At 38.7% G+C, this 23,542-nt stretch overlaps 1 protein-coding gene and 1 long non-coding RNA gene across 9 annotated transcripts in view; one reads left to right on the top strand and one right to left on the bottom strand.

Annotated features, from left to right (window-relative positions):
• The window catches only part of LOC140186093 (uncharacterized), a 46,812-nt gene extending 26,628 nt beyond the window's left edge, over window positions 1–20,184 (bottom strand). For all 3 annotated transcript variants that reach the window (XR_011882781.1, XR_011882782.1, XR_011882780.1), the window contains exons 1-4: window positions 20,050–20,184; window positions 17,886–18,020; window positions 12,565–12,819; window positions 10,468–10,812 (exon numbers count right to left, since the gene is read on the bottom strand). This is a non-coding gene — a long non-coding RNA (uncharacterized lncRNA). The remainder of the gene's footprint in view (window positions 1–10,467; window positions 10,813–12,564; window positions 12,820–17,885; window positions 18,021–20,049) is intronic.
• The window catches only part of LOC140186092 (multivesicular body subunit 12B-like), a 270,340-nt gene that overhangs the window by 92,886 nt on the left and 153,912 nt on the right, over window positions 1–23,542 (top strand). The gene's annotated exons all lie outside the window — the stretch shown is intronic.

The raw sequence follows: 23,542 nt of genomic DNA on the forward strand, positions 1-23,542 counted from the left end.
CTCAGGAGTAACCCTGAGGACAAATCCGGAGCTGGAGTCCCTAAGACAGTCCGATGTTGTCTTCAACCTCATTCTGGCAACTCCTGCGATGACACTGGTGCCAAGCTATATCGGCCCTTGCCCTTCCCTTGGACAACATCGGTGTCGTGGAGAGGGGAGACTTGCAGCATGGGCAACTGCCGGTCTTCCATACAACCTTGCCCAGGTCTGGCCTGGTCCTAGGTTCCCCTACTGTAGGAAATATCCTCTCCAGGTCCACTCTATCTAGGCCTTTCAATATTCGATAGGTTTCAATGAGATTTCACTAAACCTCCACCCATCCTTCTAAACTCCAGCAAGTACAGGCCCAGAGCCATCAATCAATCCATATATGTTAACCCTTTCATTCTCAGGATCATTCTTGCGAACCTCCTCTGGACCCTCTCCATTGCCAGCACAACCTTTCTTAGATAATGGGCCCAAACATGCTCTCAATACTTCAAGCGCGGTCTAACCATGCCTTATAAAGCCTCAGCAGAGTCAGGGAAAAGGGATAGCTTCGATCTGTGGGACTCTGCCATTTGTGGGAGAGCTCTCTGCAGCACTAATATGCATTCAGGAATCATAAACTAATGATAAATTTATTTATAGAGCACTTTTCATACAAACAGAGTTCAAAGTGCTTTGCAATGGGATAAATGTACAAATAGAATAAAAGACAAAACAATGTTATTTAAAAACAAGTTTAAGTAACTGGCTTTGAGTTGGCGTTTAAAAATGTCCACTGAGTTTGCATCCCTTATAGCTTTGGGTATTGAATTCCATATTTGAAATGGTGAAAGAGTGTTTGACCAATGAGGAGAAACTGACATATCAGCAGAGTTAAAACAGACATAAATACTCATTTTAACACTATCCAGTAGTCCCACTCAAGCCCCAGGCAAACAGTATGAAAGGTAGGCTTCTTATGGGATCTGTGTTATTTTTATGACTTTTTTTATTATGCCTCTGAACTGCTTTGGGATGTTTCACTACATTAAGCATGCACTATAATTGCAAGTTGTTTTAAATGTAACCTACGAGGATATGTTTTCATCTGCCTTAGAATCCTTCAAAATGGCAACTCAAAGGAAGCCAACAAATTTATTTGAGTAATTTGAGAGAATTGTTCCTGCCAGTGGTTAGTCTACGGTTGGGAGTTTCAACATGAGGGAGGAATAATTAATTTAGTTTCTCACTTTTACATTGAGCATTGTTTAATTTCCACTACTCCAGATCAAAGATAATCCAGCATCTGTAGAATCTCCTGTGTGACAAAGATAATCCCACTTTTTTTTTCTATGCCCAGAGTCATATTCAATCTTTATTCTGTCTCCTCCTCATATAATGGCCAGAAAGGCCACCGAGTCGATGTTGTAGTGAGATTGAGACCAGATATTCAAGACTGTCTGTGGCAGCCTACCCTACTTTTCACCCATTTTATTTAGAGATACAGGCTCTTCCAGCCCAACAAACCGCACTGCCCAACAACCCACCTATTTAACTCTAGCCTAATCACAAAACCGTTTACAATGATCAATTAACCTACTAGCAGGCCTTTGGAATATGGGAGGAAACCAGACCCTCGGGAAGAAACCCAAACACTTACGGGAAGGACGTTCAAACTTTATACAGATGGTCTCGGAATTGCGCTCTGTTGCTCCGAGCTGTAATAGTGTTGCGCTAACCACTATGCATTTCCTCGTTTCTCTTGAGCCTTTTAATATTGAGTATAGAATATAGAACAGTACAGCACAGGAAAAGGCCTTTCAGCGCACACTGTTGTACTGAACCAATTCATTAGTAATCAAGTGGCCACTAAATTAATCTCTTTTGACTAAATAATGTCCATATCCTTCCACTTCCCTCGTATTCATGTGCCTACCTGAACATCTCTTAAAAGTCCCCAATGTATCTGCCTCTACTGCCATCCCAGGCAGCGCATCCAGGCACCCACTTGTTGGTGTGTAATTTGCCCTCTCTCACCTTAAGTGCGTGCTCTCTGTTATTAGACATTTTAGCCCTGGGAAAAAGATACTGTCTGTCCACTTTATCTTTGTTGCTCATCTTATAAACCTCTATCAGATCTCCCCTCAGCCTCTGCCGCGCCAGAGGAAACAACCCATGTTTATCCATCCTCTTGTTTTAGCAGATGCCCTCTAATCCAAGCAGCGTCCTGGCAAAAGAATGCTTGTGTGAGCTTTTATTAATAAGTTCATTCATGTGATGTGGTTGTCACTGAGAAGGCCAGAATTTATTGTCCATTTCTAATCGCTCCTGAGTGAGGAAGCTTACAGGGCTATTTCAGGATACATTTAACCATCAAGCAGAATGTTTTGGTTCTGGTATAACACTAAGGCATAAGTAAGGGCAGATTTCCTTCCCTAACAGGCATCAGTAACCAGTGTAGGATTTAACAGCAATTTAGGGGCTTCACATTCACCATTGCTAGTACTCTTTTTAAATTCCAGTTTTACATAGACCAGTACGGGCCCTTTGGCCCACAATGTTGTGCTGACCCTTTAACTAACTCTAAGACCAAACTAGCCCAGGGATTCCCAACCTGGGGTCCATTTTATCCTCAGTTAATGGTAGTCCATGGCATTAAAAAGGTTTGGGCCCTCTGAATTCTAGCCCTTTGCTCTTACATAGCCCACCATTTTTTTTTTCATCCATGTGCGTATGTACGAGTCTCTTAAATGTCCCTAATATATTTACCTCTACCACCATCTTCGCAGGACATTCCATGCACCTACTGCTCTGTGGTGTAAAAAAAAACCCTCTGACATCCCCCATATGTTCCTTCAACCGTCTTAAATAATTCCCTTTCATATTACCATTTACACCCTATCCATTCTATCTATGTTTCAAAGATTTCAAAGGTACATTTAATGTCAGAGAAATGTATACAATATACATCCTGAAACGCTTTTTCTTCAGAACCATCCATGAAAAACAGAGGAGTGCCCCCAAAGAATGACTAATGGTTAAATGTTAGAATCCCAAAGTCCTCCTAAGCCCCTTCCCTCCCGCGGGTAAGCAGCAGCAAGCAATGATCCCCCTCCCCCTCCACTGGCAAAAAAAGCATTGGCACCCACCACCAAGCACTCAAGCGTGAGCAAAGCAACAGCAAAGGCACATACTTGCAGTACTCCAAAGATTGCTCGTTCACCCAGTAGTCGACATACCACAGGCTCTCTCTCTCTCTCTCTCCCTAATAGGGGAGAAAGAGCTGTCTCCGTTTCACAGCAAGAGGGGAGACATAACAAACAGCTCGCTGGTTTATGCTGTTAAAAATCCGTTGCATCGCTTTTTCTGAGCTCTGTGCCAAAAGATCTCGGGTCTCTGGGCACACAGCCTTCTATCTTTCATCTCCCACGACACATCAATCTCCTGCCCGGACACAGATCTTCGATCTCCCTGTCTCCAAAGCCACGAGATCTCGGCCCTCCATCAGTGAGCTGAGCTCTTAGGCCATGCTCTTGGCGTGCCAAATAACGGCCAGTTGTGAAACCCTGAGAGTGGGTCCCATTCCCGCAAAGAAGCGTAGTCAGCGTGTAACTCCACGTCAGGGTCTTCAAAAGAACCCTGTCTCTTCTCTTGTACAGCTTTATCAAGTCACCTCTCATCCTCCTCTCCAAAGAGAAAAGCCCTGGCTCGCTCAACCTGTCCTGTTAAAGACATGCCATCTAATCCAGGCAAAATGCTAGTAAATCTTCTCTGCACCTTCTCTAAAGCCTCCATATCATTCCTATAATGAAGTGACCAGAACTAAACACAATATTTCAAGTCTGGTCTAAACAGAATTTTATAGAGCTTCAACATTACCCCGCAGCTCTTGAACTGAATTCCCCTGAGTGAGTTATTTAATAAGTAAACTGATTTTAAATTTGCTAACTGGTGAGGGAGAATTAATTTCCTGACTCTGCATCATTAGTCCAAACCTCTTGTTTACCTCTTAAGTAAAATGATTAGTATGCTACTACATCCACCATTTCAAGATCAACATGTGTTCCTTTGATACAGTTTCCACAAAACCATTAACCAGACATAACCCTTTCCACCCCACAAGCTCAAGTCCACATGCAAGCTGAAGAAGATTTTCCTCACTTTCAGATGTAGTTTGCCGCCTTTTTCAATACTGCTGTCCCACCAGCCACTCCTCAACAAGTTCATACTTTGTCTTTGCAACCTCCATTTTCAACTGCCGTCTAGTTTCTAGAGTGAGGGTTGTTGGTTCTCAAATCTGCAGTTCCATTTTGATATTTCCAAATCCTGTCTCTGTTCTTGCCACAATCCTGAGATGGACCTAATAAAATTTTGGGATATTACTTTCGGTAACTGGCATCATGCTTTTGATTTTTCTGCTGTGCACAACATGGTTGATCACACCCTCCAGTGTAGGTCCAGTCTGCTGCCTCACTTGGTTGGATCAGTCTTATTTTGACTCTGCTTGTCAAATTAGATCCAGAACACTTACAACCATTGAATGCTCAACCTTTGATGTTATTCTTGTCTTTGTTCATGCGCTGCTCCTTGAGTACTATTATTTTAGGATGCTGCGTTAGCATTTTCCATTTGTCTTGACCTCTCCACTGTTAACTGTATTGTGAGACTTTTATATAATGTCTGGTCATGCGTGTTCTCTAATTTCTTCCAACTGAATATTGGGAGGAAGAGAGTTGTCTTCAATTGAAGTAGTCTTCAGCCGCTACAGTTTCTGTAAATGGTTTCTACAGATGCCCAGTGGAGAACATTCTGGTCGCATCAACTGGTTTAGGAACAATTATTACCCTTCAACCTTCAGGCTCTTGAACCAGAGGGGATAATTGCTCTCAGCTTCACTTGCCCTAACATTGAAATGTTCCCACAATCCATGGACTCGCTTTCAAGGATTCTTCATCTCATGTTGTTGATATTTATTGCTTATTTAATTTATTTTTTTTTGTATTTGCAGCTTGTTGTCTTTTGCGCACTGGTTGAACACCCAAGTCAGCACGGTCTTTCATTGATTCTGTTATGCTTATTATTCTATGGATTTATTATGTCCGCAAGACTATGAATCTCGGGGTCGTATATGGTGACATATATGTACTTTGATAATACATTTACTTTGAACTGTCTGGTGGAGGAGCCGATGCACAAGATTGGGAAAAGCTGTAGAGGTTTATAAACTAAGCCAGTTCTATCGTGGACACCATTGAGGATACCTTCAAAAAGCAATGTTCTAAGAAGGTGGCATGCATCACGAAGGACCCTTGCATCCAGAACATGCCCTCTTCTCATTGCTACCATCAGGAAGGAGGTATAGGAGATCAAAACTCATGTTTTAGGATTGCTTCTTGCCCTCTGTCATCAGATTTCTGAGCGGTCCATAAACATTACCTCACTATTTTGCTGTCTTTCTGCACTATTTATTTATTATGAATATTCGTATTGTAACTTGTAACTTTTATGTATTGCAGTGTACTTCTGCTGCTAAACAACAAATTTCCCAGTATATGTCAGTGATAATAAACTTGATTCTGGTGGTCTTGACATTATAATCAATCCTTGAGTTGAGCTTGCAGTTCCATATTCTCTGTAGCCTTTACCATTCCTCATTCATCCCTTACCCTGTCTGCTGGTGAAGCTGTCAGCATGGGTTTACTAGTTATAGACTCAATAGTTCCTATCCAGTCACCCTCTAAATTTCAGCTTTGTCCTTTCTGAATGACAGTGGATTGCAGTATCCAATAGACTTTAATTTAAAATTCTCATAATTTGTCATGACTAAAAAATTTCCTTTAAAGTGTAGATCTAAGAAAATGACCACCTTGAGGAGAATGTGCTCACAATCTATGTTAGATTTTCTGCAAATTGCAAATTTGCAAATAGTGAAAATCTCCATTAAAATTTATTAATTTACATACTTTTGGTGTTCTGCCCCATCTAGCACCTTAGTTGTTGAGGGATAAGATGTTTTATCAGATTTATCTGGAGATGAAGTGCGTAAAGTCTTGGTGAAATCATATATGTTTACTGAATTCCAGCTTCTTTCATCATTAAATTGTGAGCTGCAACTATAACCTCTTGAAGACAACCTGGTAAATAGATATAACTTTGATATGCATGCTTTACTTGGTACTTCCATGAATGACCTTGCTTGTAGGCACATTTAGAACCATTTGTGATCATATTTAGAAAAGCAGGGAAAAAAAATCAAATTTTAAATTACAGGCATTCTCCTTTTTAAGTTCATATTGGTTTCTTTTATTTTTTCACTTCAGTATCGTTATAAACAGATGTGAGGCATTGCCTTCAGAAAGATGTAATTATTTCCAATCTTGGATTTTATTTGCAATTTTACATTATTAGTTTGAGTATTGACAATAGTGTATGTTTTTGGCAATCTCATTTTAAATTTCAATCTTCGTGTTATTTTAAGTTGAGATATTTTGATGAACAGTTTAGAACTGAAATTAATAAATCTGTAGGCTGTGAAAATATGATCTGGATTAGGTTGATGCTTTGTTCTTCAGCCTACTGTCTTTCTTCATGAACTAGTTTGCAAAACCATATAATTAAATGTTTCAAAGCGATAATGTAATGCACATCGAATTAAAAATACAATGAAAATGCTTGATTTTTAGCAGTAAATTAGACTTTCAGATTTTGATATGGAACTAAAAGAAATTAAAGTCAGCGTTTGTTCCTAAGTAGGGTCACAGTAAAGATTTAATTAGATACAAATCAGTTTTTGCTGTTTTTAACAAAAATCATGTTGTACCCGAAGGATTTCACAAAATGCTGATAATTTTTAGCTTATGAAATTCTACTTAGCTTTCGGTCTTGTGAAAAACCTGTCATTGACTACAGCAGAAATGTCTGTAAGTGTCCTACAGGGACTAGAGGTTTGTGGTCTGTCTACTAAATGAAAAAAGGAATTAGTGAATGATTTTTTGCTGTGTGTGTAGTCACCTGGGATTGACATTGTAAACTGGGTTATTAAACTGAAGGTGATAAAGGAGAAAATATTGATCCTTTCCCTTTGAAAGTATGCAAGGCTCTTTTGTTTGTCTGCATAGGCTGTACTTCACTGAAAAGCGCGCAACCTAGTTTTCCAAATTTCCTTCTTCCGGTTGTTTATTTCCTAAAGCATTAACAGCATTTCAATGCTGGAATATTTTGTTGGCAATTCCTCCCAGGTTGTATCCAGCAGTTTAGAGGTCAATTAAATCTGATGCTGTTACCAGATCAACACTGTTTAATTGTAGGAATTTTGGTTTTCATTTAAGAAAGTAAATTACGGCCATGCAGTTTATGATGTTGTAAAATGGTTGGTGCCAAGTTATAATTTGCTTGTTCATGGGATTGTTGGTTCACGCCAGCAATTATAGTTCATTCCTAGTTAGAACATTGAACATTATGGCACAGTACAGGTTCTTCAGCGCACAATATTGTGCCGATCTTTTAACCTACTCTTGAGATCAATTTAACCCTTCCCTTCTGCGTAGCCCTCCATTTTTCTATCATCCGTGTGCCTATCTAAGAGTTTCTTAAATGCCTCTGATGTATCTGCTTCTACCACCACCTCTGGCAGGGCGTTCCACACATCCACTATGCTCTAATACAAAAAAAATCATGCGCCTGACGTCCCCTCTATACTCTCCTCCAATCACCTTAAAATTATAACCCCTCATTTTCCCATTTCAGCCCGGGGGGGGGGGGGCGGTCTCTGGCTGTCCAATTGATCTGTGCCTCTTACCATCTTGTACTCTCTATCAAGTCACCTCATCCTTCTTCACTCCAAAGAGAAAAACCCTATCTCGTTTAACCTTTCCTCACTTGTGGCCTGTATATTAGCCTCTTTCAGAAGCAAATGGGAATTAAGTGTTGTTGGGCTTGGAGTTGAATATTGATCAGATTATGTAATGATATCAGGTCTACCTTAATAAATCCGATACTGTCTATGTGGAAAAAAATTGGAGTTTCATTGAAACAGTTATTGATTCTGGCTTGATATTCCAGATTTTCTTAATTATTTGAACACAAGTTTTCTCAGTTTCCTGGGAGGGATTTGAACGTGGATAAACCGTAAGATAGGAGCTGGATTAGGCCTTTCGGCGCACCTTTAGCAACTTTATCGTAGCTGATTTATTATCCCTCTCAACTCCATTCTCCTGCCTTCACCCCGTAACCTTTGACGCTCTTACTAATCAAGAACCTGTCAACATCTGCTTTAAATATACGCAATGACTTGGCCTCCACAGCTGTCTGACAGTGAATTCCACAGATTCACCACCCTCTGGCTAAAGAAGTTCCTATAATGTCTAAAGAATTCTAAATAGAATAATATGGAAAGTGCTTCTGAGGTTTGCTGCTACAGTTACAGCAAAGGATCATGTAAGAATGAGCCAATATGCCTAATACTGCTGCAAGAGAGAATCAGAATCCGAGTGACACGCACAAGGTGCTAGAGGAACTTTGCAAGTTGGGGGAGCATCTATGAAGTGAGTAAAGAGTTGACGTTTCATTAGGACTCACAGATGCTACCTGACTTGCTGAGTTCCTCCAGCATTTTGTGGGTGTTGCTCGCGATTTCCGGCATCTGCAGAATCTCTAGTGCTAATGAAGCAAGAGTTAACCATTTGACATTGACGTTCTTGGGGCTTTGCTAACTGCTCAGCAGGTGCATGAGTGTGTGGGCTATCGTGAATGGGTTGTAGATTGCCTGGGGTTTTCTCAGTTTTAAGTGGAATCAACAATTCTGCTGATGTCCATATATCTCACAAGCATGCTTGATGTATTTTTTAGTAGTAAAAGGTTCTAGCATCTGTGCAGGTTATCTTGCTGTCAGTGAGCATGTTGTACAGAGGATGGACAAACGATGGTTTATTTCACATAGCTGAGAGATTTAATTTCATATTAATTAAATGAAGCTGAAATTAAAAAGTCAGCATCAATATGGAGGCTGTGCAGGCACCAGGTTACCAGTGTCCTTCAGGGAAGGAAACTTGCTCTTCTTTTCTGGTTAAGCTTATCTGCGATCACAAACTCAACACTTCAGGAACAGCTTCTTCCCTTCCCACACACTCAACGTTATAGGAACACTCTTCCTTCCACACACTCAATGTTTTAGGAACAACTTCTTCCCCTCTGCCATTTCTGAACAGACAATGAACCCATGAACACTACTATTTTTGATCTCTTTTTGTAATACTTAATTAATTTTTGTATGTATTTCTTTCTGTAATTTATAGTATTTTTTAATGTATTGCACTGCACAGCTGCTGCCAAACAACACATTTCATGACACATGTCGATGATAATAAACCTGATTCCGATTCTGACTTCAGGTCCAAACATTGTTAACTTCGAACATCCCTGAGAAATGCTCTTGCAAGCTTCCCTGTTCAAGGACAGTGAGGGATGGCCAGTAAATGTCGACCTTGTCAGAAATGGCCTGTTCCATGTGGGTATAAATTAAATTCAATTATAAAATCCCTGAAATTCACCAACTCAACAGATATAAACCATATTGGATTTTGAACTAAAATCTGTCAAAAGAGAAAGCATGCTAGTTGTTACTATAAATAAATTTTTACAGGTTCATAAACAACAGTGAGGCTACAATAGAGCAAATTGAATCTTGCGCCAGGATGATCAAATTTAAAACACAACACAGAATTGTTTTTGTATAAAAAACACATCACAATTGCAGGATCCACTTCTGGTGGTTAATATTGAAAACCTTGGAAAATATTTAGAGGAGGATCACTAGGTTGATGCATGGTTATCGCAATGAATCGAGAGAGCTGGGTCTTTTTGCTCTAGAAAAACAGGTCCCATGGAGGGTTTGAGTGCTTTAAATGATGAAGAGACTGTTTGAAGTAGACAAGCTATAGACAATCCGGGGATATCAGAATATATTACATTGGTTAGATGTTTGGAGGTTTATCTTTTCACAGAGAATGCTTGGTATTTTTTGTAGTGTTTGCAGCCAGTGTGAGTCTGCCTGATGCAAGCTGGATGAGTTCCTGTGCATACAAGGAAGCTTATAAAATAATATTCGATGATGTACCTTGTTTTTTTTTTGCTGTTGTCTCCTAAAAGTCTGATTTATTTAGGGAGTTGGAGAGAAATTTCCAGGTTTATTCCCTCTGAATTAGACAGTTTTATTTAAATCTATTGTGCTCCTCTCCTGGGAGTTTGTGATTGCGATTGATAGGAGCCTTTGGGATCACTGTGAAGTTCAGTAGGATGAAGACTACAAGGCGGGGGTTTGATGGACTGGTTCATCTCTACCTGCCTATCATTTTCACATACTGTTGTTTTACACAAATTCCATTGTTCCAATAGTTGCCAGTCTTTGGAAGACTACTGTTGAGTATTCAAAACCAGCGGGACCTGCAAAAGTAAATCAAAACGTCGCACTATCATTTTTATTCGGCTTAATTTAAACCTTACCTTCTCTGTGGCCTATTGAGGACCTCTAGTGGCAGGATCCCAACACTTGAAAGCTTGTTCAGTTCTTGTTTGATCGTTATCAATTATATTCACAACCTGTTTTCACATTGTGATCTCCATTTCTGAGCAGGTTAGAGGAGTTCATGTTCATATTGCTGGATATGATGGTGATATTGATGACTCCAAGAGGTAGAATGTTGACTGTACTCTTCACCAAAAGGATTCATTGCTATTGAGCATTGAAGGCACATTAGGTCTTCTTCCAGTCTCTCAATCTCTCTCAAAACAAAATTGGCAGGTCAGCTTTTTTTTTAAAACTATGTCGTAAACTGTGAAACTCGGTACCTAAAACCATAAGGGATGTAGACTCAGTTGACACTTTTAAATGCCAAGTCATAACCGTGCTCTTAACTAACATCATTTTGTCTTTTATCTTTATATTTGCACTTTATCCCATTGTAAAGCACTTTGAACAATATCATTCATATGAAAAGTGCTCTATAAATAAGATATTATTATATTTTTTTTTTCTCAGCTCAAGCTGGTAAATCCTGAGGTACGGGCATAATCAAGCACACTCATTTCTCAATTGCCAGGAACTTTCAGACTATTCTAGAGGTATTTTGTATTGTGGCTTTCAGGAGATTTACATAAATACTGCTGTGTAGGTCTAATTGTTCAATGATATGGTGTAGTGACTTTGGGATGATACCAGTTGCAGAAATTACTATTGGGACAATAGTTTATGTTCCAAAGTCTTTCAATTTCTTCTTTTAATTCAACATATTTCTGGATTTTTTCCACTTAATTTGTTTCTGTTTCTAATATGTTTTTGAAATGGTTATATCTATTAAATAAGCTGTTCTTGCTTGTTTGTCTTGTAATATTATCTCCGGGTGGTTATTATGGAATGTTCTATAATATAATTTGTAGGATTCCGATTCTAAAACTGAATCAGGCTTATATTTATAGTAAGGTATGATGTCATTTATGAGTTTGTGTTTTAGGGTTTTTTGTGATTGATATTTGCCACTTGATTGTGCCTGTGTAAATAATCTGATTGAGTTAAACTGCTGCAGGATCCTGTAATGTAGTGGTCGCCAATCGGTCGATCTTTGAGATTTTCCCAGTAGATCCCGAAAAAAAAGAAAGAAAAATAAGTACACAAATACATTATGCCTGGTAAACCTTTTGATGCAAATATGTAGTAACTTCTACTTTGAAAAAGGACCACTCGACAACTTCCTGTCCAAAAGGAACAACTTTATCTAGGACGGTAAAACGATATTTGCATACAGAGGTTTTCACTGATGCGCACCGGGCAGAAAAGACTGGAAGGAATACCCCGCAACCCCGGAAACAATCTCTCTCTACAAACAGCTTTCCGTAGCGGGGGTATTGCTATATTACTATGATCCTAAATGGTATTAACCTATCTTTATAATGTTCACATTACAACACTTCTTCCCCTTTAAATTCCAACATTCCCCATATGTAAAAGAAATGGGAAACAAAAACAGTGGTGTCATTAGCCTGCGTACCCCTGAAACTTATACTAGTGTCTCAGTAACAGTTTACCAATACCAGGAAAGTTGAAGAGCTGAAATCGGGGTTGAAGGCCCAGCAAACATGCTGCTCAGAGGACGTGGATCGACAAGTGTTACAGGACTTAACACTCTGTGAATGTTTTTCAGGATAGTTCGATGAATCCCTAGATATAATGCAAACAGCTCAGCTTGTTGTATTTGTCAGAAAGGCTTTCCAGGATTTTACAACAAAGGAGGACTTCCTCACTCTTTTGCACTTAAAAGAGAGAATGAGAAGTGAGGATATTTACAATGAGTTTAAATAAATTTTCAGTGAAAATGACATCCCCATTCATAAACTGGTGGCAATTATTACTGATGGGGCCCCAGCGATGCATGGTGTGCGCGTTGGTTTTATAGCGCTGTGCCGTAATGACCCTGATTTCCCCGACTTCCTGGATTATCACTGTGTGATTCATCAGCAGGCCTTGGCTGGGAAGGTCGTGGACTTCTCTCACGTAACGACACTGGTGGTCAAACTGATAAACTTGATTCGAGCAAAAGCGCTTACCTTGTATGGACCTTGCATTTCCTTAGTACGCCCTTAGCTTTTTTCTTAACTTTCTTGCCTGGGTTATCCATTTTATACTCTTTAAATTTTGTTTCTTCATCTCTTATGCCATTTTGGTGTTCTTCATCAGGACTTCAGAAGGATCTTGACCTGAAACGTTGACTGCTTATTCATTTCCTTAGATGCTGCCTGACCTGCTGAGTTCCTCCAGCATTTTGTGTGTAGTACTCTGGAATTCCAGCATCTGCAGAACCCCTTGTGTTGAAGACACAGCACTTATTTGTGACAATGTTTGGTAACAGTTTCCCATCATGCTATGCAAGTCAAATCTAAATCTCACAGTTGGTTATGCAGAATAGATTAATGTGCCAGGATTATAGTTGAATTGAAATAGGTGTTCTTGAACTTGTAATCTTGGAGACCTTTATGACTTAGATTGCTTGACTGCTTGAAATTCTTCTACTGCTGTCTTGCAGTGTTAATACGTTGGAATTTTACACTCAATATCCTGTTGTGAATTCATTTACCTGATCTGTTAGACTGGTAAATTCATACTTCTGTCCTATAATGTGGAAATTGTACTTCTTAACATAGTTTGAAATGCCCAATATCCAAGGATAAACTGACTTTGAATACCATCATTTGCAAATATATTTCAAGCCTTTTAACACCATAAATCAGATGATTTTAGCATGGCAAATACTGTAGTATAATTAAACTCTTATAAAGCAGCTAATATGTTAACAAAAACAGTAATTTTAAACTGAATTATCAGCATAAGTTAAAGTAAACCAGTAATTGTTTAGAACAGCCTTTCTCAACCTTTTTGCCCTGGAGGAACCCTTGAAATAATTTTCAGGTCTTAGGGAACTCCTGCGCAAAAAAAAAAAAAAAAAATTATTAGATCTACAGCTCACGGTACATTAGTGTGATCAGTGAATTGTAGATATAATAATCTGAGAATATTTGTCAATGCTCTTTTGAGTAGAGAACGATTTTTAGCCAAACTTTCTTGGAAAAAACTGGGTAGTTAAGCTTAGCTTACCTTTCTTTCCCTTTCATGAATTTTAAAAACTCATAAGGCAAACATATTAAATTTCTGTTAAATAACTGGCTTAAGCCAAAATGGAATTTAAGTTTTCTAAAGGTAGGCTCGGTAAATTTAATTTAAATAAAGGTTGTAAATTGATTTTAATCAATGTTACTTACAACATGAATGTTATTGACAATGTTGAAGCGGTGTGTTGTGACAATGTCAGAATTTTGTTTTACAAGAGAAACGAAGCCTGTCATGGAGCCAGTCATTGATGGGGCACCACCAGTACAGATGCTAACAAGTTCCTCCACAGCAGACCTTTTGTTTTCAGATATGAAGACAAAACATTAAATATATCTTGGCCTTTGCTTGTTTCAGGGAGCTCTTTGCAATAAAAAAAAGTTTTCTTGAATTTCTTCATCATTTACAAATCTGACAAATGCTCCAACATGACATTTATGGGTGAAATCTGTTGACTCATCGACCTGGATAGAGAAGCTGTTGTTTTTCAGTTTATCACATAAAACCTCTTTGGCATCATGTGAAATGTCAGCAACACGTTGACTTATCATACAAATTGAGAGTGAAACCTTTTCAATTTCTTGTATTGCATCTTGTCCAAGCATTTTACCCACTATAATTTTACATGCTGGCATCATTAGGTTGTCGCCAACTGTGTGACTTCTCCTTTTCTGGATCATAACTTCTGCTATTAAATATCTTGTATCCTGAGCCTTTTTCCTGTGACTGTATTAACAAAAGCTTTAATCTGTTTGCGTTGAGATTCCAATAGCCGTTTAAAATAATCAGCTCATTTTACTTGTCATATGGCTGTGATTTATAGTTAAGTCAATTTTGCTGGAGCCATTGCTGCATTTGTATGTTGTTTGCCACAGATGAGGCACAATGAAATAGGACAACTTGGATCAACAGTTTATGTAAAACCCATTGTAAAGACAGACTTTTTTTGTGTCAGTTGTTGCATATTAAGAATGGCATAATAAATAACTAAATGAGAAAACTGCAAAAAATACGAAAACTGCACCATACAATTCACTTCTAACCTACACAATCCACCTTTTGCCATGAATACAACAACAGCATGGCAGCAGGCAGGCAGCTGAGTCATGGTATGCAAGAAAATCCTCCTTTAGAATGAATATTTTCCTCTAATTTTCTCCTACCACCGGTAGAGTTTGTTTGCTCCCCTAAGTCAGTCGGTGGCGCGTAAGGGAAAGTTGGGAGGTAACTCAGGAGGGAGAGGCTGACATCACAGCCCAAGCTGGGCGAGTCCATTCAATTCTCAGAAAACGCACTTCATGGCCCTCATCAGTGTGCCTCTTATCCGTGCAATACAGCGCTCACAAATTATCAATCTGCCGTCCTTCCCTATCTCACGTCAAAAACTGAGAACGGACTCAAGCAGATAACTACGGTCCTACTGCACACTGCCATACTGGGCTGAGAGACATGAAGCGAGATTGTTAATGGGGCTGCTTGATCACTGCCCATTGGTTAGCATTGTTAGCATCCCGGAATGTATGACGTTCAAGAAACGATGATTATTCTCTTTTTAACCACAATCTCTTGGACAACCCCTGGCGGCCTTTCATGGAACCCTAGGGTTCCGGGGAATCCCAGTTGAGAAACCCTGGTTTAGAATGATGTTCGAAAGAGATGATGCCACATCAGACTCTGTTATGCTTTTGCTCCAAAGTTGGCACTTAGAACTTTTTCCTGTGATTCAGCTTATTTTGTATAATGCATGGTTATCAACACAGTTGATATACAGGTAATGAGAAAGATTGGATCTTGGTGTTCTGTCTTGCAAGCGATTTACATAGACTCACCATAGCGACATGGGACTTGCATGGTTAACATCTAAGACCACACTGGAAAATCTAGGCTTGTATATGCATTTTGGAATGTGTTAGCAGAACAAGGGAAAGTTGTTGAAAATACTTCGTGGATCAGGCAGCAACCACAGAGGGGAAAACATTTTGCCTTGATCTTCCATGTTCCATTTTTGGTGTTATTGAAAGATATGAAATGTTTCTCTTACGTTGCCTTATGGCATCTGAACTGCCAAGTATTTCTAATATCCTGTTTCCATTTCAGGTATTCAAAACTTGCTTTTCAATACTTTTTAAACTTAAAAGGTCAAAATAAGTTTTAGTATCAAAGTACGTGTATGTCACCATATACAACCCTAAGATATATTTTCCTGTGAGCATATTCAGCAAATCTATAGAATAGTAACTATAACAGGATCAATAAAAGATCAACCAGAGTGCAGAAGATGACAAACTGTGTAAATGCAAATATAAATAAATAGCAATAAATAACAAGAGCACAAGATGAGATAAAGAATCCTTAAAGTTAGATCATTGGTTGTAGGAACATTTCTATGATGGGGCAAGTGAGTGTAGTTATCCCCTTCTATTCAGGAGCCTAATGGTTGAGGGGTACTAACTGTTCTTGAACCTGGTGGTGCAAGTCCTGAGGCTCTTGTACCTTCTATCTGATTCCAGCAGCAAGAAGAGAGCGTGGTCTGGGTGATGAGGATCTCTAATGATGGATGCTGCTTTCCTATGACAGCATTTCATGTAGGTGTGCTCAATAGTTGGGAGGGCTTTACCCATGATGTACTGGGCTGAATCCACTACCATTTTGTGGGACTTTCCTGAAAAACCTGAGGGTCAGGATACACCTCTTGTCGAGAAGGATTGTAGAAATCTGGGCAATGTTTCTTGGGAACATGTAGAAATCTGGGACTAGTTTCCCCCGTAAGGTAAGTCTAAAATTAAGATTGATAGATTTTTGTTAAACTAGTGTGTTAGGTTATCTAGAATGCTGGCAGGTAGATGGTATTAAGATACAGATAATATATGATGTAATTGTGTGATGAAACAATTGTGTGATGTCAAGGACCACTCGTGATGAATTCAATCTTTTCTCTGTATTCTTTTCCACTTTTTAAGTGGTCTTGTTATTTCCTGGAGCTATCCAGTGCAACTTCAGAACTCCCCTCTTTCAGATTCTAGAATCAGTATTTTGGCTAATTGGTTAGGGTAGAGTTTCCTAGCCATACATTATGCACGTGTCTCATTAACAGCGTGAAACAGGTGACAGGTGTCATAAATACACTCCTGAAGATCTATGAACAATTTGCATGTCTTATGTCAAACCTGCAAATCTTCAGGAAAGAATAACCCAGTTATTTTTCAATCAAATGAACAATGTTTCTAATTAAATGAAGGGAAAGAAGTCAAATTTAATCTTTTCATCAAAGCCATAATTTGATCTTTCAGTAAATGAAACCAGCAATTGCATTTTTTTAACCTCATTGGAATTATTAAATCTGGAAGTTGGAAGCTGACTATTATAATCAATGTATCCTCAACCTTGTGATAATAAAACCATAAAACATAGGAGCAGAATTATGCCATTCAGCCCATCGGGCCTGCTCAGCCAATCTATCATGGTTGATTTATTATCCCTCTCAACCCCATTCTCCTGCCTTTTCCCCATAACCTTTGACACCCTGAATAATCAAGAACTTATCAACCTCTGCTTTAAGTGTACCCAATGAATACCCAATGACTTGGTCTCCATAGCAGTTTGTGGCAATGAATTCCACATAGTCGCCACCCTCTAGCTAAAGAAATTCCTCCTCATCTCCTCATGACGGAGCTAACCCTATGAGAGACCACTAGTTCTTAACCAGATGAGTTCTTTGAATAGAGATATGTTGTGTTGGCACATGCAGGCTGCCTCTAGCACACCCTTGGGAGCGTTAGTTGTTAATACAAACAGTGTTTTTTATTGTATGTTTTGATGTACACATTCAAAGTTCAAAGTAAGTTTATTATTCAAGTGGATGTATGTCACCATATTCAACCCTTGAGATTTGTTTTCTTGTGGTGGTACCATACTCAGAAGGTCAAACAAGCAAGAGAGAGAAAAAATAACAAATAAAGGCCGTGATAGATAATCTTGAATCTAACTCGGAGATATACAAAAACCCAGACAAAAATCAAACAAGTATGTGAAGTATTATGATGAAATAATTTGATAGAATAGATACAGTTGTAATGCGAAGACCAAATAGCAAATTTCACTTTGATGTAAAGCCTTTGAACAACTATAGGGACTTGAATACAAAAAGAGTTAATAAAATAGTAAGATTTCTCAAGTTCACTTTGTGGTAACCTGGAAATGTAAAACTTAAAGTTTTAAACAATCCCCACAAAGTATTTAGGTATTTATTAAAATGGTGACATACCTTGAAGCTTTACAGCTGCATTAAGACTTCTCTCAGCCTAGTCAAAGTGGTAACCTGATAGTTGACAAATTGAAACTAGGTAGAAGGGAATCAGGACTTGCTTCAGCAAATGTTGGAAACATTCCAGGTCAGCATCTGTGGAGAGAATAGATGAGACATGTGAGATGTGATCCTTTTGCAGGATTGAACAAAGATCAACACTTGCAAAACAGCCTTGGCTTCCATATGATAACTGATTTTTTTCAATGCCTCCAGCAGTTTCTGCTTAGATTGGATTTTTCTGCTTTTGCATTTTTCTCTGTTTTCATAGATTGTTTATAATTCACATTTTAGATTATGTTAATTGAAACCTGTGAAATATTGAAAGGCCTAGATAGAGTGGCCATGGAGAGGATGTTTCCAATAGTAGGGGAGCCTAGGACTGTGGGGAGACAGCCTCAGAATGAAAGAGCGTGGCTTTAGAACAGAGATGAGGAGGAATTTCTTTAGCAAGGAGGTGGTGAATCTGTGGAATTCATTGCCACAAATGGCTGTGGAGGCCAAGTCATTGGGTATATTTGAAGCAAAGGTTGCAGGGTTCTTGATTAATGAGGACATCAGAGAAGAAGGCAGGAGAATGGGCTTGAGAGTGGTAATAGATTAGCTACTTTTGAATGGGGGAGCAGACTTAATGGGTTGAATAGCCTAATTCTGCTCCTTTGTCTTGTGTCCTACTATAGGGGCTTCTTGAAATGAAGGTGTTAATGTTCCTAAAATGGCTGATTCAAGACAGCTAATTGTAGCTACGTTCTCTTTGGACTTTTCAAAGCAATTTAGGGTTCATAGAAGTAGAAAATGTAGGGAACACGCAGCGGGTTAGTCAGTATCTGTAGAAGAAGAAATGTTTGAGGTCCAAGACGCAGAACTAAGGCTACGTCCATACTAGACCGGATAATTTTGAAAACACTGGTTTCGCGTAAAAACAACAGGCGTCCACACTAGGCGTTTTTAAAAATACCTCTGTCCACATTAAAACGGATATTTGGGTGAATCTCCTCCTACTGCGCATGCGCAGGACACACAGAAAACAAGCAAAGAGGAAACAGTATGGTTGGTGCATGTTTGTCCAGTTACAGACTTGAAAAACTTAAAAGGAAATTGCCAAACGAAAGACTTGGTGCGTGTTTGTCCAGAAACATTTCCTACAGCCATAGTCTCTTCACTGATGAAAGGGACGCCAGCTACAACTAAGTGCAATAATCCTTGTTACTGGGCAAAGTGAAATTTGCTGTTACCTCATTTGTTTGCCTTTACTTTTGCCATGTCTTTGTGTATTATTTTGCTGTATTTAACATGTGCAATAAAACGAGTTACTGGGCTAAAGTGACAATTGCATCTATTGAATGCTTGCACAAGCAATACATTTATAAAGCACCTTGTTAAATGTATAAAACATGTCTGCATCAGTGTTAACATTGTATTTCCATACAATGTTACATTAGGCTGTTACACATCTATTGTCAGATATTGTTGTTGTGGTGTTAGAGGTTGCATTCAAGAAAACAATGAAATGCCACGTCATTGAAACTATGAAATGTCAGTTTTCAGTAGCAAAGAAGATGGGCTAGGGATGAAAATGATGACCCATATCTACCTTGATTTGTCACATGTACATTGAAACACATTGTTTGTGTCAACAACCAACATAGTCCAAGATGTGCTAGGGCTGCCTGCAACTCTTGCCATGCTTCCTGTCCCAACATAGCATGCCACAGCTTAATAGTCCTAACCAGTCCATCTTTGGAATACGGGATAAAATTGGGCCACCCAGAGGACACGGGGAGTATGTCCAAACTTCTTACAGACAGTGGCAGGAATTGAACCCCAATCTTACAGCTGTTAAATGGCAAAATACCTATTAAGTGACATTTAAAATATGCATTTATAATACATTCCTCATTATCTACGAACAATTTGTCAAACCTGTAAATATTCAGGGTAGAACTTCCAGGGCCTTATTGGCATTGTACAGTAATTTCTCACCTTTTCTGTGGACATTAAGTAAGATTATGCTCTTTCTTATTGATGACTTGAACTTGATTTGTTGGAAGTCCAGACTGCAAACTTATGTTTACTTCCCCCATCACCCCAATCATGAATTAAAAATAAGAAAAAATTTACTCACCAAGTTTATGTGATGGTTAATACCAAGATCTAGAGTTGTTCTGGGAATCTTGGTATGAACCTACATGTTGTTAGTTTATGCCCCAGTGGACTTGAATGTTCACCGAATATCTCACCACACCATCTGTCTGTGCTTTCATCTCAATGACCTCCTTTTCCTACAGTGTAATCTTTTTCCCCAGAATTGAGTAACTGCTGAAAGCAACTACTTTGCTTTTAACTAGTTACAGCATACGTTTTACTTTTTAGAAAATTGAAACTTTTTGCCCACACGACTTGAGTTCCACATTTTGATGCAGCTCAGGCTGTTGAATAGGTCCTATTTATATCTAACTTGGTTGAATTGAATGAATGTTCTGATTCTTCGCAGTCTAAGGCAATACTTTGGGGCATTGGGTGCATTGTTCCTCATATTATTACCTGTTAGGAAGACTTTACATTCAGTAAATGTGATTGGCAGTGAAATGCAATTTATTTTTCACAACGCAAAACCATTTGTCTCCATTCCAAGATATTAAATTAAAGAGGCCACATTAGCGTTTTTAATTTTTATTTGTCTTAATTTCATTTGCATATCAATTCTCAAATGGAAGTCATGTGCATACAACAATGAGGAAAAAAGTTAACAGGTTTGCAAATACTTGGCTTTGCTCCTAATTCTAAAGAAAGACTGTATTTATTAACAGTTTAATCCTTTTTAGATAATAGGGCTTTGCTGGCTTTGAATATAAATTGTGATTTGGAAACCTTTTTGTCAGAAAGGCTCCTTTGTTCCATATTTTGCCATTTTTACAATTCTTTTACATTTCTAAACTCTTAAGTTACCAGGGTAGTAAGACTCCTTGGTTTGATCAGTTCTGTCAGTAATAATGTATGACCATGAAGCAAGACAGGACTTGCTTCTCCGTCTAACCTCTCTGCCTGGCAATGTCTGGGGAACATGAGCAATCAAGGCAGTCAAAGCTTGTTTGTCGCATAAATATGTTATCACCCATCAAAGTTGTCTTCTTTGCCTTTTAATCCTTCAAACAACATGTAGTGAAGAAGCAGCAACTGTTAAAGATTTGTGGCTATGGTAGTTTAAAGTTTGAAAAAAAATTACAGGCTTTAAAATTTCAACAACTCCATCAGAAATATGCTGTGCTATCCATATGTGTCTAGTGCAGCAGCTGATAAATATTCTGAAAGACATAGACTTGAAATTCCAATACCCATTCCTCCTCCTGCATTATTCCACCACCACCCACACACAAACCTAGCTGTTAATTCTGCAGTTCATCTGTTGAGTTTCATGGTCAGAAACTAAATATATGAAAATATTAGAGAATTCTGAAAAGCTCCTCTGTTTATTCGATGAAAGCCTTTTCTTTGGGGAAAGGATCACTTTTTTACGTACAGATGTTTTTTTTCATTTTAATTTGTACTCATCATGAAACTCTGATTATGATCTTTGTGGCAACTGAGTGAAAACAGATGAGAAAACAGTGATATGGTGCCTTTGGATTTTCAAAAAACTTGGAATATTCTCACAAAGGTGATCAGTGTGCAAAATAAAAGCTTGTGGAATTGCATGGAATATTGTGGCATGGATCGATACAGAGTAGGGATAAATGGGTCTTTGTGGGATGACTGGTTGACTCATGGGCTACCATGGGAAACAGTGCTTGAGGCCCCACCAGTATGCATCAATCATTTGTATGAGGAACAAAATATAATATTGCAAAGTTTGCCAGTGAAGCACAACTGGTGGTATTGCCATACCAGCTTCAAGAACAGCTTCTTCCCTTGAACCAACTGACAACACATTAATCGCTACAGTTTAACAACACTGTGACCACTTTGATCACTTTAAAATAGCAAATCATGTATTTTTGAAGTATAATCATTGTTGTATTAGTTATCATGTTTTCTACATTATATGTACAGTAACCAATACTCAGTGGCCATTTTATTAGGTACACTAGTACACCTTGTAAATACAAATATCTAATCAGCCAATCACATTGCAGCAACTCAATGCATATAAGCATGCAGATGTGGTCAAGAGGTTGATTTGTTGTTCAGACCAAACATCAGAATTAGGTAGAAATGTGATCTAAGTGACTTTGACTGTGGAATGTTTGTTGGTGCCAGATAGGGTGCTCTGAGTATCTCAGTAACTGCTGATCATCTGGGATTTTCCACACACAATGTTCTCTGGAGTTTACAGCAAATGGTGTGAAAAACAAAAACTATCCAGTGAGAAAGGTCAGAGAAAAATGGGCAGGTGTGTTCAAGTTGACAGGAAGGCAACAGTAACTCAAAGAACCCTGCATTACAACAGTGGTGTGCAGGAGAGCATCTTGGAACACACAACACATCAAGCCTTGAAGTGGATTGGCTTCAGCAGAAGAAGACAACAAATGTACATTCAGTGGCCACTTTATTAGGTACAGTGGCCACTGAATATATTTTGTACAGCAATATAATACTAGTTCTGTTATAGTAATTCACTGGGGGATAAAATTGGAGAATGGGGAACTAACTAAACTGCTCAGCTCAAAGAATTATGCTGTTGCTTTATCTCGGTGAGAGGGCAAAGTGGTTTGAGTTTAAACCGTCACTGGCTACAGTACATCTCCTAAGTCTTGCAACCTAGATTTTGTTCTAAATTTTGGTGTAGAGGTGGTGACTCAGTTGAAATGATTAAAACTTTGTGGCTGGGTAAATTTTTGCTGATGGAGCTAACAAAAATCCTTTGCAGTATTTTTGATCTTTTAAGTACTGACCATCTTGGGACATCACAGTGGTGTAGTGGTTAGGGCAATGCTATTATAGCTGAGGGTATTGAAGTTTGGAGTTCAATTCCAGTGCCATCTGTAAGGAGTTGGTATGTTCTCCCCGAGACTGTCTGGGTTTCCTCCCACAGTCCAACAACATACTGGTTAGTGGGGTAATTCATCATTGTAAATTATCCTGTGATTAGGCTAGTGTTAGATAGGTGGGTTACTGGTCGGCGCAGCTTGTAGGACCAGAAGGCTGTATCTCTAAATAAATAAAAAACTAAATAAATAAATCTTCTGTTTTATAATTTGCTTTTTCTGTCCAATTGTTATTGCAGCCCTCTTTCTTTTCTAAAGCATTGATTTCTTGCTCGGTTGTGGTTCCATGGATGACTCAATAAAGCAGTTACTTTCTCTGTAATTCAATTGTGGTACCTAGCAGCATGAGTCTGAACAATAACGCCCCCCGCAGTTCCCAGACCACACTCTAACATAATTAGAAGCTTTGAAAACAGCTTCATAACAGAGCCATTAAAATGGACAAAAAACTGTAGAAACATAAAATTTGCATTTCCTCTACATGTTCTGCTTGACTTGGTGGTACAAAGTCAAGTGTACCATCTTGACTTTGGCAGAGGCTGTTGTCAATAGTGTGTTAATGTGGAATTTCCCACTGGCAGTCATTGGCATATTGCCAGCACAAGAACTCCATCAACTTGACTACCCACCATC

Source organism: Mobula birostris, chromosome 22, assembly GCF_030028105.1.
Source record: "Mobula birostris isolate sMobBir1 chromosome 22, sMobBir1.hap1, whole genome shotgun sequence".
NCBI classification, from domain to species: Eukaryota; Metazoa; Chordata; class Chondrichthyes; order Myliobatiformes; family Myliobatidae; genus Mobula; species Mobula birostris.